The following is a 13,535-nucleotide window of genomic DNA, read 5'->3' as shown; positions in this document are numbered from 1 at the left end:
TCTTTAAAAAAGAAAAGAAACTAGAAATGTCGCTATGGCAACTGGTATGCCTCCGCCATAATGCATGATTCTCCTAATAGGTCTATAGTACATGTGGACAATGTGTGATTACATTTTCACAAAATTGGCAAAATATTAAAATGACATGTTTGTCACAAATGTATTGAATGTTTACCTTCCTTGACCTATGTTTAATTGGATGAATAGGAGAGCATGTATTTGGGGATTTAAGAACTTTAACTTGACTTTGACCATTTCATAAGTTTATGCACTGAGTAATTTTCAAGGTATGGAGAAAAAGTGCAATTTCTGTATTGAACAGTAAATTGTTATCATTTTCATCTGGCCTTTGATTTATAAGAGAATCACTGTCAGGCAGAACATACATTTAAATTCAGCATGTACTAAGTTTCAAGATAACTTGAGCCACTTCTGAGATATGGAGAAAGAAGTAAGTTCAGCACTTTCACTTGATCTTTGACCTTTTGACCTTTGACCTTCTTGGCAAAAAAAAAAAATCCCAGAGAATCTCTATTGGGTTATACATGCATACATCAAGTTTAAAAAAAAATCCTGCTGGCATTGCATAAATATAAGGAAAATAGTAAAATTTTGAAGTATTGCCCTTGACCTTTGACCACTAACCTTTGACCCCATGAACCCTAAATTCCCTAGATAACCACTGCCAGTCAGTAGATGCATATATACTATGTTCCATGAAGATACCTTAAATAATTTCCAAGATACAGAGAAAAAAGTGAAATTTTAACATTTTGCTTGACCTTTTTACCTTTGACCTTTTGACCTCATGACCCCAAACTTTCACCAGAGAATCTTAATTGGGTAGTACATGTATACACTAAGTTTCAAGAAAATATCTTCAGGCATTGCATAGATATGGGGGAAATAATAAAATTTTAAGCATTTGACCTTGACCTTTTGACCTTTGACCTTGAGCATGTGCACCCAAAAGTTGATAGGCACAACTTCACCCCCTAATACACATACATGCCAAGTTTCATTAGGATACCTCAAAAGGTTTTGGTAGTTACCCTGTCCACAAAATTCATTATGGACGGACGGACGGAAGGACGGACGGACGGACGGACGGACGACCTCACGGTGATATACTTGTGTGTCTACCCCTTTGTTCTCCCTTTTGTTAAAATAGACACACAAGCAAAAATTTTAGCCACACAAGCCTGACGGAATAAAGGCCATCTATTGTGCACTATTGTTCTCCTAGCCACACAAGCATACTCTCGTTAGCACAGAAAGACGGACGGACGGACGGACGGACAATCCGAAAACATAATGCCTCCGGCACCACTTCGTGGCGGAGGCATAAAAAAGACTGTTAAGTTGACACTGTGAGCATTTAACATGCGACAAGTCTGTAGAGCTCTCCATCAATACTATAAAGCTCTTCATTTGTTTGGACATTTCCAGTGTTTCAAAGCATTCTGGTAGCTGGCAGACACTCACTGCACAGATCATTCTTCACTCCTGGTACAATGTACCGAGTACACCACTCTCTGATGCAGTACTTAGATTTAGGATAATTCTCAGCAGACATAAGTCAAACGTTGTTTTAATCTTAACATCAAGGAGTTCAAAACCCTCCATTATTGCAACACTTTACATTAAAAGGTTTACAGAATTTGTAGAATTAGTGAAATGGTTCAAATAGAGTATAAGAACATACATGCAATTAATCTGTATGGAAACTTTGTCTCCTTCTCATGACTTTTGACTCTATTCTGACACAACATGGTGCCAACCAAGACAAGCAACAAGTGTGTTTTTCTTGATACAGCTGTAGTACTAGTAAGTTCAAAACTACAATACATCAATTATGAATACCACTAGTAGTTGCTTAATCAGCATTAATATTGTATGTACCTCATTTGCCTTGTTACCAGCTTCTAAACGTGCTGTAGAATGCACAAATGTCCTTCAGCTATCATCACTTTAACAAACAGTGGCTTGAGTAAGTCACTACGTCTGCAACAGCAAACTTCCAAAAGATGGGATGTCATGATGTACACTACACCACACCATAAACCCTCATCCAGCTACTAAACAGGCTTTGATGAGAAGCACCATTGAAGTAGAAGTACACTGTACACCTGAATCAGATTATATATAGTGTGTATTACCATAGTTTGATGCACTACAGTAATTTGACGGACAAACAGCACATAGATCTAGATACTACACAACATACATATGTATGAGGTAGACCATCTGCAGTGATGTTACTTTACATGGAGAAGAATTGTGGATGGTTATGTATTATAAGATTTTACTAAGATGATACTACAATGTATTTACCAGTTAATGTCAGCCATGCTGGCTTTACCAGCAGAGCAGGACTAACTAAAATCAGAGTGCTATTATTTTATATTAATATGCACTTTCAAAGCTTAATAGCCATACCCCATGGGGCATGGCTACGTAATCTGGAACAGCGCAGAGAAAATGACAAGCTAATTAGGTACAAAATACACAATAATCTTACTCATCTTTCAGCACAGGACTATAGCATCAGACAGGTTACGGCACTTGGTTCACAACAGCCATGCAACCACATTCCTATCAGGTACCATTGTACATGAGAACTGAATCGCATCGCCATTCGTTCTTTCCAAGAACTGTACAGGACTGTAAGGAGCTACAATTCCCTGTCGTCGGAAATTGTTTCAGCGCCATCTGTGAAATCATTCCATAACCAACTAATGGTTGATCACAGTGGCTAGTTATTTTCTTCAAATCTGTTTTGTGCTTGTAAATATCTGTAAATAAATTGCATTATAATGTAAATATTACAGTCTGCAAGATACTTCAGCCTATTGAAGGAGGCAGACTTAATCAGAAGAAGAAGAAGCCAGAGAACTTCTCTTTAAATTAGTTTAATATTTAGATCCACTTTGCTATAATCAGGCAATCCAATGATAATGATACGTCGAGATCTAGAACCACTAGACTCTAGATCTAACACTTTTACACGTTTTACGAAACAGCTCAAACAGAAGATCAGCAGAATCCAATGGTTTAGTGTTACCTAGAGAAAGTAGCCTCTACAGGCTAGAGTGGATAGTCGGGATCTAACAGAGGTAGCTCTGAAACTGTGAGTATGAAATCATAATAGACACTAACCAGTTAGGGGAACTGCTGCCATATAATAATAATAATAATAATAATAATAATAATAATAATAGTAATAATAATAATAATAATAATAATAATAATAATAATAACAATAATAATGATAGTACAATAATGATAATAATAATAATGATTGCAACTGATTGACAAATTGCCCTACATTGACATATAAATAAGCACTGAATAGATTACCAGTGTTTTAGTAGTATAGCCATGATAAAAAAATCATGGGCATACCGGTATGTACTCGAGCAGGATTCGAACCTACAATGTACGACCTCCTGATTATAATGATAATAATAATAATAACAATAATATTAATAATAATAATAATAATTAATAACAACAACAATAATAACAATAGTGGCTACTTGCATTGTTGGGCCTACTACTCATCAACCACTTTTTTATTAGATATCTTGTATCTTTAGAAAATGGGCAAATATGTGTTACCGGTAGAGTCCTAACAATAATTATGTGTATTACTAATGAGGGTTTTCTTCAATTCCTTTTTCCTCCCGTTTCATCAGATTACAACGTATTTGTACTTGTATCCCCCTGATTTCTCTTGATAAATTTGTATTCATGTATGAATGTTCCAACATATTGCACCCCGTCCCATGCATACTTTTGATTTTATATGCAAGACAGCCATTGGCATTGCGCGAGGGTGGTCGATCTGAACATAGGTGGTCGTTTAGTAGCCTTACTAGAGTAAAATACCCTGTTTGCGGCAGGCTTTGTACAGGGCGCTTATTTGCGGCAGGGACCATTTCACTCATTGATGAAAAGGCCTAATCAGGGGGGCGTTTCATCAACGAGTTCGTCGGAGGTTTTCACCGACAAATTTGCTATCAGCCAATCAAACGCAAGGATTTCAGTAGCTTTTAAAAGTTGTCGGTGTAAATCACTGACAAAAAGTTTCATGAAACACCCCCCAGGTGTCACTTCCCATAACACTTGCAAGTATTAAAGGGACTGTACAGTACTGGTTGAGGTGGGGATTCATGTTTTGAACATTCCTAGGTGAGATAATGAGAAATCTCATGTGAAATATGAAAAAGCATGTAATTTCAAGAAGGATTCAACGTTTATTTGATGAAAATTGGTTTTCAAATGGCTGAGATATCCAAAAAAGTGATAATAATAAAAGGCGACATGCCACACTTTTATTACGATCTCTTTGTTTCACCTTGTTTTTGGATGTCTCAGCCATTTCAAAACCGATTTTCATCAAATAAACTTTTGATACCCCTTAGAATTGCATGCTCTTTGACATCTCATAGAGTGGTTTCTGAATATCTTGTATATTGTTAAAGGCTAAATTTTCATCTCGACGAGAAATGTACACACCCTTTAATAAGCAAAAATTCAAAGATTTGACCTCTTGTGCTAAAATTTGACCAAATGCATAGGTTTTCACATGTAGCAGGCCGTCGGACTTTGGACAGCGTGCCGGTATGGTTGAATCATGGGCATCTTACTTTAACTCCTGCTTGTGTTCTAAAAGAGGGACTGAAGTAAAATAAGCACACATGATGTTCAGTAACTGTTTTATTGATGAATGAAAGTGCCCCTGCCAGAAACAGGCACCTAGCCGCTTATCAATATTAGGTACCGGTATTTTACTCTATAAAGCGCACTCACACTGCACTGTCACAGGTCAAACTTTTGGTGCTCAAATAGTTATGGCGCTTCAAAAAATTAAAAAGATAGATTACATACAAGTTCAAACATGACAACAGAGAAGAAAATCGCAAACAACAAACACACAGGCCCACCAGACGAAGAATACACTTCAGCTGACTTGTTCTGAACATTATCGACTGGAATGCTATAGATCTACTTACTTACTACTAGGTCTAGCACTGTACTTTGTAGTAACAGTTAGATAAGCTTTCTAGTCCTCAGTGTGAGAAGAACAGAAACGTTTTAAGTTTGGATAATCAGTAGACAAGAGACAATCTAGATGTTCCGACAGTTGCCTGAACTGAATAACATGGTTTGGTAATTCACTAACTCAATAACTCATTACTAACATCGTTAGAGTCTAACTCAACTGATTCCACAATTTTCCACAATGCCTACAAACTACATTTCTCAGTTGAGTATTGTATTGACAGTAGTCTATGATGATAGTATGATGTCATGACACTGTAAACCGATACATACATGTCAGATGTAGTGGACTTCTGTGTAAAGTGTGGCCGTGGGTCAAGCCCGCTTGCTGGCGCTGGCTCTCGAAAAACTCCCTCGATGGCGATAGCGATGGCGATGGTGACGATGACCTCAGGATTAATGCAGGAACGCAATACTAATATGTCCCGTCCTGAGTAAATACATCTAACAGTCAAGTATATGTACCATAATAAACATCAACAGAGATCGTACCCCGTCTAGAACTATAATATACACTTGTACATGTACCAGCAATGCAATCGATGTAACGCTTCACCTGTACAAAATATAATGTGTACCTCCCTTTCCTCGATCTCTCGCTCGCTGTCGCTACACGATCATCTACTACCCACCGTTATCCTATATGTATGACCATGACCCTCTTCCGCGCTGCGCACACGGAGCGCGCGGGCGGGTAGACGATGTTCATCGCTTGCGTACGTACGGCCAGGGAGCCGAGAATACGACCAAAGATCCTTTCGGTTAAGACCTAATTTTAGGTTTCTAACATTTTTTTGGTGAGATAATGAGAAACCTCTTATGAAATATGAAAGAGCATGTAATTCAATGAGGAATTCAACGTTTATTTGATGAAAATTGGTTTTGAAATGGCTGAGATATCTAAAACAGAGCAATTGTAATACTTTGTTTTTGGATGTTTCAGTCATTCCAAACCCGATTCTCATCAAATAAACTTTGAATTCCTCTTAAAATGGTACAGTATGCTCTATACTAGAGTATTTCATGTGTTTCCTTGGTATCTCGCAAAAAGTTACAAGCCCAATTCTCATCTCCACCAATGTATATCATCCCTTTGATATATATATACTATAGCACGACTATATAACGAGTATGGGACCCACGAGTATTATCATGAGTATAACACATGTCCGGATTTCATCAGCTAACGAGCAAAAACAAAAACAAAAACAAAACAAAAAAGGCCTTCACCGCAACTTCCGCGTTTCTTCAACTGACATCTTCAGTGCAAAAACAAAGGCCTTATTATACACCCAAATATTTCAATAGTTCTATTTTTTTTTTCTAGTACCATGCTTCCGGGGTAAAAAAAGAAAAAAAAAGTGTTGGCCCAAAGTGGTGACACCCTATGTATTTCTAGGTACGGGTGCCAAAAAGTGCATGTGTCTGTGTGTGTGTGGGGGGGGGGGGGGGGAAGGAAATATAGCGATGGAAATTATGCTCCAGAGGATTCAACTCTTTTGAATATAATTGTACTATAGCATTGTTTCCTGGACTTGGATGGCGCAAGAAACCTGAGGAGATTGTGATCTACACAAGAACATGGATCAAAGGACGTCAAACGGTGTTATAACCATGGACTTTCCAAAAGCGTCTAACAAGGTTGGACATGAACGACTTTTACACAAATTGGGCTTCTATATAGTATCTGGGGGAAAATCTTAAATGGATTCAAAGCTTTCTCCATGGAAGAGGGTCCTTTTGGATAGTAATACATTGTATATCAAATATTCTCCAATAGCAGTAGAATCTGGAGTGCCACTGAATTAAGGGTCGGTTCTAATGGGCCCGTGCCTTTTTCTGCTTACATTCATGACTTGGTTGATGGTCTAGCATCAAAATGTTTGCCGCATTTGCCGATGATGCAATCTCCTACATGACTACCAACAATCAACATCATACACAAAATCTTTAAGAGGACCTAAACAAATTTGGAGACTGGGCTAAAAAAAAAAATGGATGATGGTTGAGAACACCCTAAATGCAAGGGTTTTGACAATCTCCAGGAAAAAATGAAAGGCTCAACAACATTTTATAATACATGTGCGATATCCTGATAACATTTAAATCTTGTATTTCATAATAAATTCTTTGAAAAAGGAATATTCTGAGTTATTACTTGGTTTTGTACGTTTTGTGTTCTCTCCACGTAGGTAAAAATAAAAAAAGGAGGAAAATTCACTGATACACTTGCACGCAGCCCGGGATGACAGGCTAATCATGTGCAATAAAATCAGGCCCGTAGCCAGGGGGGGGGGGGGGGGGGGGGGGGTGCGTCGGGTGCGTACGCACCCCCCCCCCCCAAATTCTGAAAGGTCCACTTTTTCATAATAACGGTTTTTAGCAATTCTCAAGATAACAATCCAAATAAATATAAAGACACATTATATGCTACGTAAATGTGGAAGAGTACGTTTAACAATGTTAAAAATAATTGTACGAAACCCTTTTGTTGTATGAACCATCGGATCGTCCCCATGCACACAAACACAAATGTTATGTATCAATTTGTGCGAGCTATTATTATATTGGCACTGCATGCCATGGCCCTTGGCGCGTGTGACCGGTGTTTTTTTTTCCACTGGCCGCGCGAGTACGTGCGATTCGTGGATGACATTGAGGTTGACACTTGCATTTTTTCACAGGAACAGAGGTAAGTGGATGAAAATCTATAATAGCCTCAAATTTACATATATGATAAAAATTAAAGAAATTTCCTCGAAATTACTATAATCGAAAACCTGAGACATTTTATATCTACTTCCCACAAAGATATAGTACATGTACATATAAGTACATGTTGGCATGATAATGCCTGGGGATAGATTATTATGTCAACTATTTTCCATTATGAATGCATGCTCCAATCAAATTGTGAAAAGGTGGTCATGAATTAGCATTTCTTACGAACGATCAGGAGAGACAAAACAAAATGAAAGGCCTGTCTTACTCCAGTTCTCTATTAGTTATACATTTTCTCATGTTGTGACAGTTCGATTGGTTCTCATTTTGAAGTGAGCCAAAACCTAAGAACATTCTCACTTATAATTTCCAAAGAGTATTATGCAGGCACGCAAACTCAATTTAGTTGTATTTCATTTAAATGTAATGGGTAAGAGGGTATGAGAGAGAATGCTGAGCTATGAAGTAAAATGGTAAAGTAAAAAGTTTGTCAGATAGTATTACAAAAGCCTGAATATTGCAAGAGCTCCGGAGTAAAAACAGTCAGGGAAAAACCCTATGTATGATAACATTGTGAGAGCGTTAGACTGCATTGTGACGCGTCGTTATTTAATTTACATTCTTTATTCATCTTTTTCATAAAAAACACAGGTAATGAGCCGGATTGGGTTAAAATTCTTACTTACAGCTTTGTAGAAGTCTGAGTCAACAGTATCACACAGTACTTCAAGACGTATTAGTACAAACGATTTCTTGAGCCTGCACCGTTTCAGGCTCTGTTCTGGATATGGCGGTAGAAACTCATTCTTTTTTGTTGTTTATTTTATCACTATTTACTAATCTCTTTTCTAACTTACAGGTAGCGGATTTCTTTGCAGGCCAAATTCGGAAATGTACTGTTGATTATTACTTATACATTTTCTCATGTTGTGACAGTTCTATTGGTTCTCATTTTAAAGTGAGCCAAAACCTAAGAACATTCTCACTTATAATTTCCAAAGAGTATTATGCAGGCACGCAAACTCATTTTAGTTGTATTTCATTTAAATGTAATGGGTAAGAGGGTATGAGAGAGAATGGAAAGTGCTGAGCTATGAAGTAAAATGGTAAAGTAAAAAGTTTGTCAGATAGTATTACAAAAGAAACTCATTCTTTTTTGTTTGTTTATTTTATCATTATTTACTTATCTCTCTTCTAATTTAAAGGTAGTGGATCTCTTTGCAGCCCAAATTCGAAAATGCTTAGAGACAGCTAGTAACCAAATATGCTACTATAATTATTTTAATAAATAAGAAATAACCATTCCAGTATGTATCTTAGTGTGCACAGTAAGACAGATCAAATCAAATAGGATAACATCTGAGCACTAAGCCTGAGGTCTGAATTTGCACTCAACTTCTTCCAATGGCTAACGGATGTTTAATTTTTGAATTTCACTGACCTCCAAATTTCACAAAGAAAACCTTCTTAGCATGATGGTTAATATGACATTTGACTGATATTGGAGATGTTTGCGAATCGGATCTACTACCTTTAATATTATTAAATCTAAAATGATTATTTGAAAGTTCGGAAATGCTGGAAATATCCTACCACAAGGAGGCAAAATATAAAAGGTTCACATTTACAATTCATTTTGTTTTAAAAATTTTCTTATTTATTTTCGTTTTTGACAAACTCGCATACCAACGGCTGATATACTGTATAGTAAAGTGAATGTTTCATCTTCCAAACAGCATCCAATGGGATGGAAAACTCCAACTGAAAGGTGGACACCGTGACCATACTCGCTAAAGAAAACGCGTAATAGGGGTCGTTTTTTCTCACGGATTAGATGGAAAGTGTGATGTACGAGCGTATATAATCAAAGGGTATCAAAAAGGCCGAAATTTGGGAAAATGGTATATATATTGTTCAATCATGATGAAGTACTTCTTTAGGGTGCAGGAAACATTTAAGGAATACTTGTTTTTAAGGCCCAAAAAATCATATGATCATTACTCGTTTAGGGGCCATTTTGAAAGTCCATGTATGAGCATGGTGTCCACCTTTTAATTGTCGCTACCCCTCCCGGGACAGTATCAAAGGACCGTTTTGTTAATTAACGCAATCCCCCCTTCCTTTAAAAATCCTGGCTTCAGGCCTGCTAACGCGGGTATACAATAGAAAAAATAAAAGTTAAAACAACACCAGGAAAATCACTATTCTCAATTTTGCGGCGCGCTACGCGCGCAGAGTCTCGAACACAATTAAACTTTGCAACTTCCTGGCAAAATGAGTTTTTACTATTTCCTAGATGAAATACCGTAACGCGATTGCATGCAACAGACAAAAATACAAATTTCCTCGAGACTTTAAAATGTCATTAAAACAGTCAAAATTCACAATTTGCGGCGCGCTTCGCGCGCAAATTCTTATACAACTTTTGTAGTTCGGTCGTCCAAAGAATATATATATATATATATATATATATATATATATATATATATATATATGATTGTGTGTGTGTGTGTGTGTGTGTGTGTGTGTGTGTGTCATCATTGGTATTGGTACCGAAGGTCCATTTTTTTAGTGACCGCACCCCCCCTTGAAAAATCCTGGCTACGGGCCTGAAAATGCATAATAATCTTGCTCATTTTTCGGCACAGGGCTGTAAATATCAATCAGATTACTCAGTTGACGAGAGCCATCCAACCACATAAAGATATAATACTCGAGAAATATATTGCATCGCCATTCGTTCTTTCCGACTGTCTCGGAGAACTGGAGTTCCCTGCTATGTGCTCGGCACACAAAACTCTGGAGAGTTCTGTGGCTAGGTACCAAAGAGATTTTTCTCCTCCCCACCACTGGGGGAAATCTCTTTGCTCTGCCTCGGAAATTGTTGCTGCGCCATCTGTGGGAGCATTCCGAAACCGATAGAAGGTTGATCACAGTGTATTTTGATGGTTAGTCTATGTCTTCAAAAAAAAAGTTGACTTCAATTGTTAGATAAACATTTTTTTTCAGAACCTTGAACTTATTATATGCTATAGATAATGTTGTACTCTTCCTACAACTGGCAGAACTTTGTGGTTCCACTCTTTATGATACAAGTGGTTCGGAAATAATTCAAAGAAACATTAATCCTTACATGGGATCAATGGAGGAGACTTCGTTGACGCGTATTGTAGGTCTATAACGGTATGAATATAATGAGTTTAATCCCATACCTTTACATGCAGGGATAAGGCCATAATCACATTTGCATAAAGGATGAAGTGAGGATGTCCTTACTTTACAATAAGTTCGCGTAAATCTTGACACTTTTAATGAAATACGACAAAAAAAAAATCACATAAGCACACACACATACACACACACACACAAACAAACAAACAAAGTAATCATATTATCATGAGCGCCAAATTATAATAGACGTGGAATAACTTGGCAAACATTGCATTTCAAGGCGAGGGTCCGGTTGTTAACTCATTGACAAAAATAATGTCTATCTTGAGTATTTTCTTCCCGAAAAATGTCCACGAAGAGACCACAACGGAAGAGTTAATGCGGCTGGGGATAGCATCATCACCAGATGAGGTATACTTGGTTAATTAGGCCTGTATGACTGCTACCGATATTTCTGTTTTGTGGAATCAAAAATGGGAAGCTCTGTATAGAATTTACAAAACTGATTTCTTATTTTTACAGTTCTGCCTATATATTTCACGCTATCGTATTTTTTTTTTTTTATTCAAGTCAGTGTGATTTGGAGAAGAATTTCCTCTATGGCCGTCAGATGTAGATTTTTAAGAAATAAATCTGTTGGTCAGAGTTAGCGCGGCGGTATAGCCTTTTTTGTCAAGGCCCTCTCTCTCTCTCTGTTATGCAGCTAATGGGGGCGAAGAATCGAGCTCAGCTGACAACGAGAGGGCCTTGACAAAAAGCTTATAGCGCGGTGGGAGAGAGTGACGTTGATTATTCCGAAGGTTCGTTAATCAGAAAGCGAAATAGATTAAGGTTATAGTTTGTTTGTCTGTCTGTTTGTTTGTTTGTTGTGTGTGTGTGTTGTTGTTGTTGTTGTTGTTGTTGTTGTTGTTTTTTTTTTGTTGTTGTTTTTTTTTTGGGGGGGGGGGGGGGGGAGGTTCGTTATTCCGTAACACACATTGCAGTCCCCAATACCAATAAGAGGTTTGTAAATCCGAAAGTGAAAAAGCGTTCGTTAATTGACGAACATCTGTGGCGTTATTCCGAAAGGTTCGTTAATCCGAAAATGAAAATGCAAAAGTCGTAATTCCGAAGAAAAGTTCGTCAATCTGTCGTGAAAACCAAATAAGGGGCGTCATTCCGAAGAATCGTTATAAAATCCGAAAAATGAAAAGCCCAGGATGAAAAGAAGGTGCCTATAAACGAACCTTTCTTTTATCGGATTAACGAACCGTCAGAATAACGAAACTTGTTTCATTTTTGGATGACGAACCTTCGAAATAACGAACCTTTGAATCAATCTGTCAGCATCGCAAACACAGCTCGGGTATAAGATCTATACCGTATAATCTACCTCTTCCATCAGCAACAGACTCTGTCTGATTAAATGATAACATCCAGCCTGCGAATATCAAATTATCACCGATGGTCGATGTTTGACTTCTGATCCAGGCACGCATGTTGCTATTTGAAGTAAATGCTATGTGCATTTCCTTCTACTTTTTGTAACAAATTCGAACTTCGAGTGGGTGACTCCATTTTCACGTTTATCTATTCTCAACTTGTTCCACGACAGAGAGAAATTCCAATGTCAAGATGAGAGAAAAAAAACGCGTTATAGTTTTGATTCTCGCAGGAACGATAAACAAGAAGGCATGTGTGGTAAACGTCACAAGTATATACATGTATATACACATACAACTTTGGAATAACGCGGCAATTAAAATGTTCAGATTAACGAACCCCCAATTCATTTTCGGATAAAAAAAAAAACATCTTATAGCAAAATGCTACATAAGTAGGGGCCTACTTGCCCGATTGCCCGGGGCACGTGAAAATCCAAGTCGGGAAAGTGTTTTGGAACAGAGGAAAAATGCTTGCCGAAATTGGGTAAATTCAAACAAAAAAAGTTTGAAGCCACGATACCTTTATTTTTTGTTTCACTTTCCCCCTCCAAATACGAAGGCAACCATACAGAAGCCAAATGATAATGACTGTTTTATTGATACAATGCACTTCAATTTCATTTCAGCAATTTTCCAACATGGTGTAGAAATCTCAATGCAATGCAACACTAACACTCAATCAAACCAAGTTTGTTACTCCAATGTGAATCAATATGTGCTGTTTATCTAAATGATTTCGTTTTATCAAGCCCTTGACTAAAAAGAGATTTTCTTATATTTTTTGACTTTGGGGCTTTTCCGGCAAGTAGAATTCATGTTCGGGCAAGTGTTCTGCAACAATCTAAAAATCTGACCGACTATGTGGGATGTAATTAGACAAAATCTGATTAGAATGAGAAATCGACAAACCACCTTATTTTGAACTTTGCCCCACATACCGCCACACTGGTCGCTGACACGCATCGCATAATATCAATCTCCAAATAGTGTTTTTATCAGGGCATTACCCCCATTTTGACCCAACCACGAGCACGACCCCGAACACCCCTGCCACTTTGATTTTTTTTCAATGATATTTATTCAGCTCCATTCAAACAATGCCAAAGATAAGCAATTCAACTTACTATTACTGTACAACGTGACAAAAGAATC

At 37.5% G+C, this 13,535-nt stretch overlaps 1 protein-coding gene across 1 annotated transcript in view; it reads right to left on the bottom strand.

Annotated features, from left to right (window-relative positions):
• The window catches only part of LOC139721751 (ubiquitin carboxyl-terminal hydrolase 8-like), a 33,293-nt gene extending 27,733 nt beyond the window's left edge, over positions 1–5,560 (bottom strand). Inside the window, exon 1 of the mRNA XM_071633073.1 lies at positions 5,341–5,560. The gene's annotated coding sequence lies outside the window, so the exon portion shown is untranslated. The remainder of the gene's footprint in view (positions 1–5,340) is intronic.
• Positions 5,561–13,535: the final 7,975 nt, after the last annotated feature.

This window comes from Diadema antillarum, unplaced genomic scaffold, assembly GCF_040938485.1.
Source record: "Diadema antillarum isolate AM-2024a unplaced genomic scaffold, OU_Dant_1.0 scf00000149, whole genome shotgun sequence".
NCBI classification, from domain to species: Eukaryota; Metazoa; Echinodermata; class Echinoidea; order Diadematoida; family Diadematidae; genus Diadema; species Diadema antillarum.
Note: the sequence above shows the minus strand (reverse complement) of the source record. Positions and strands in the feature narration are given on the sequence as shown.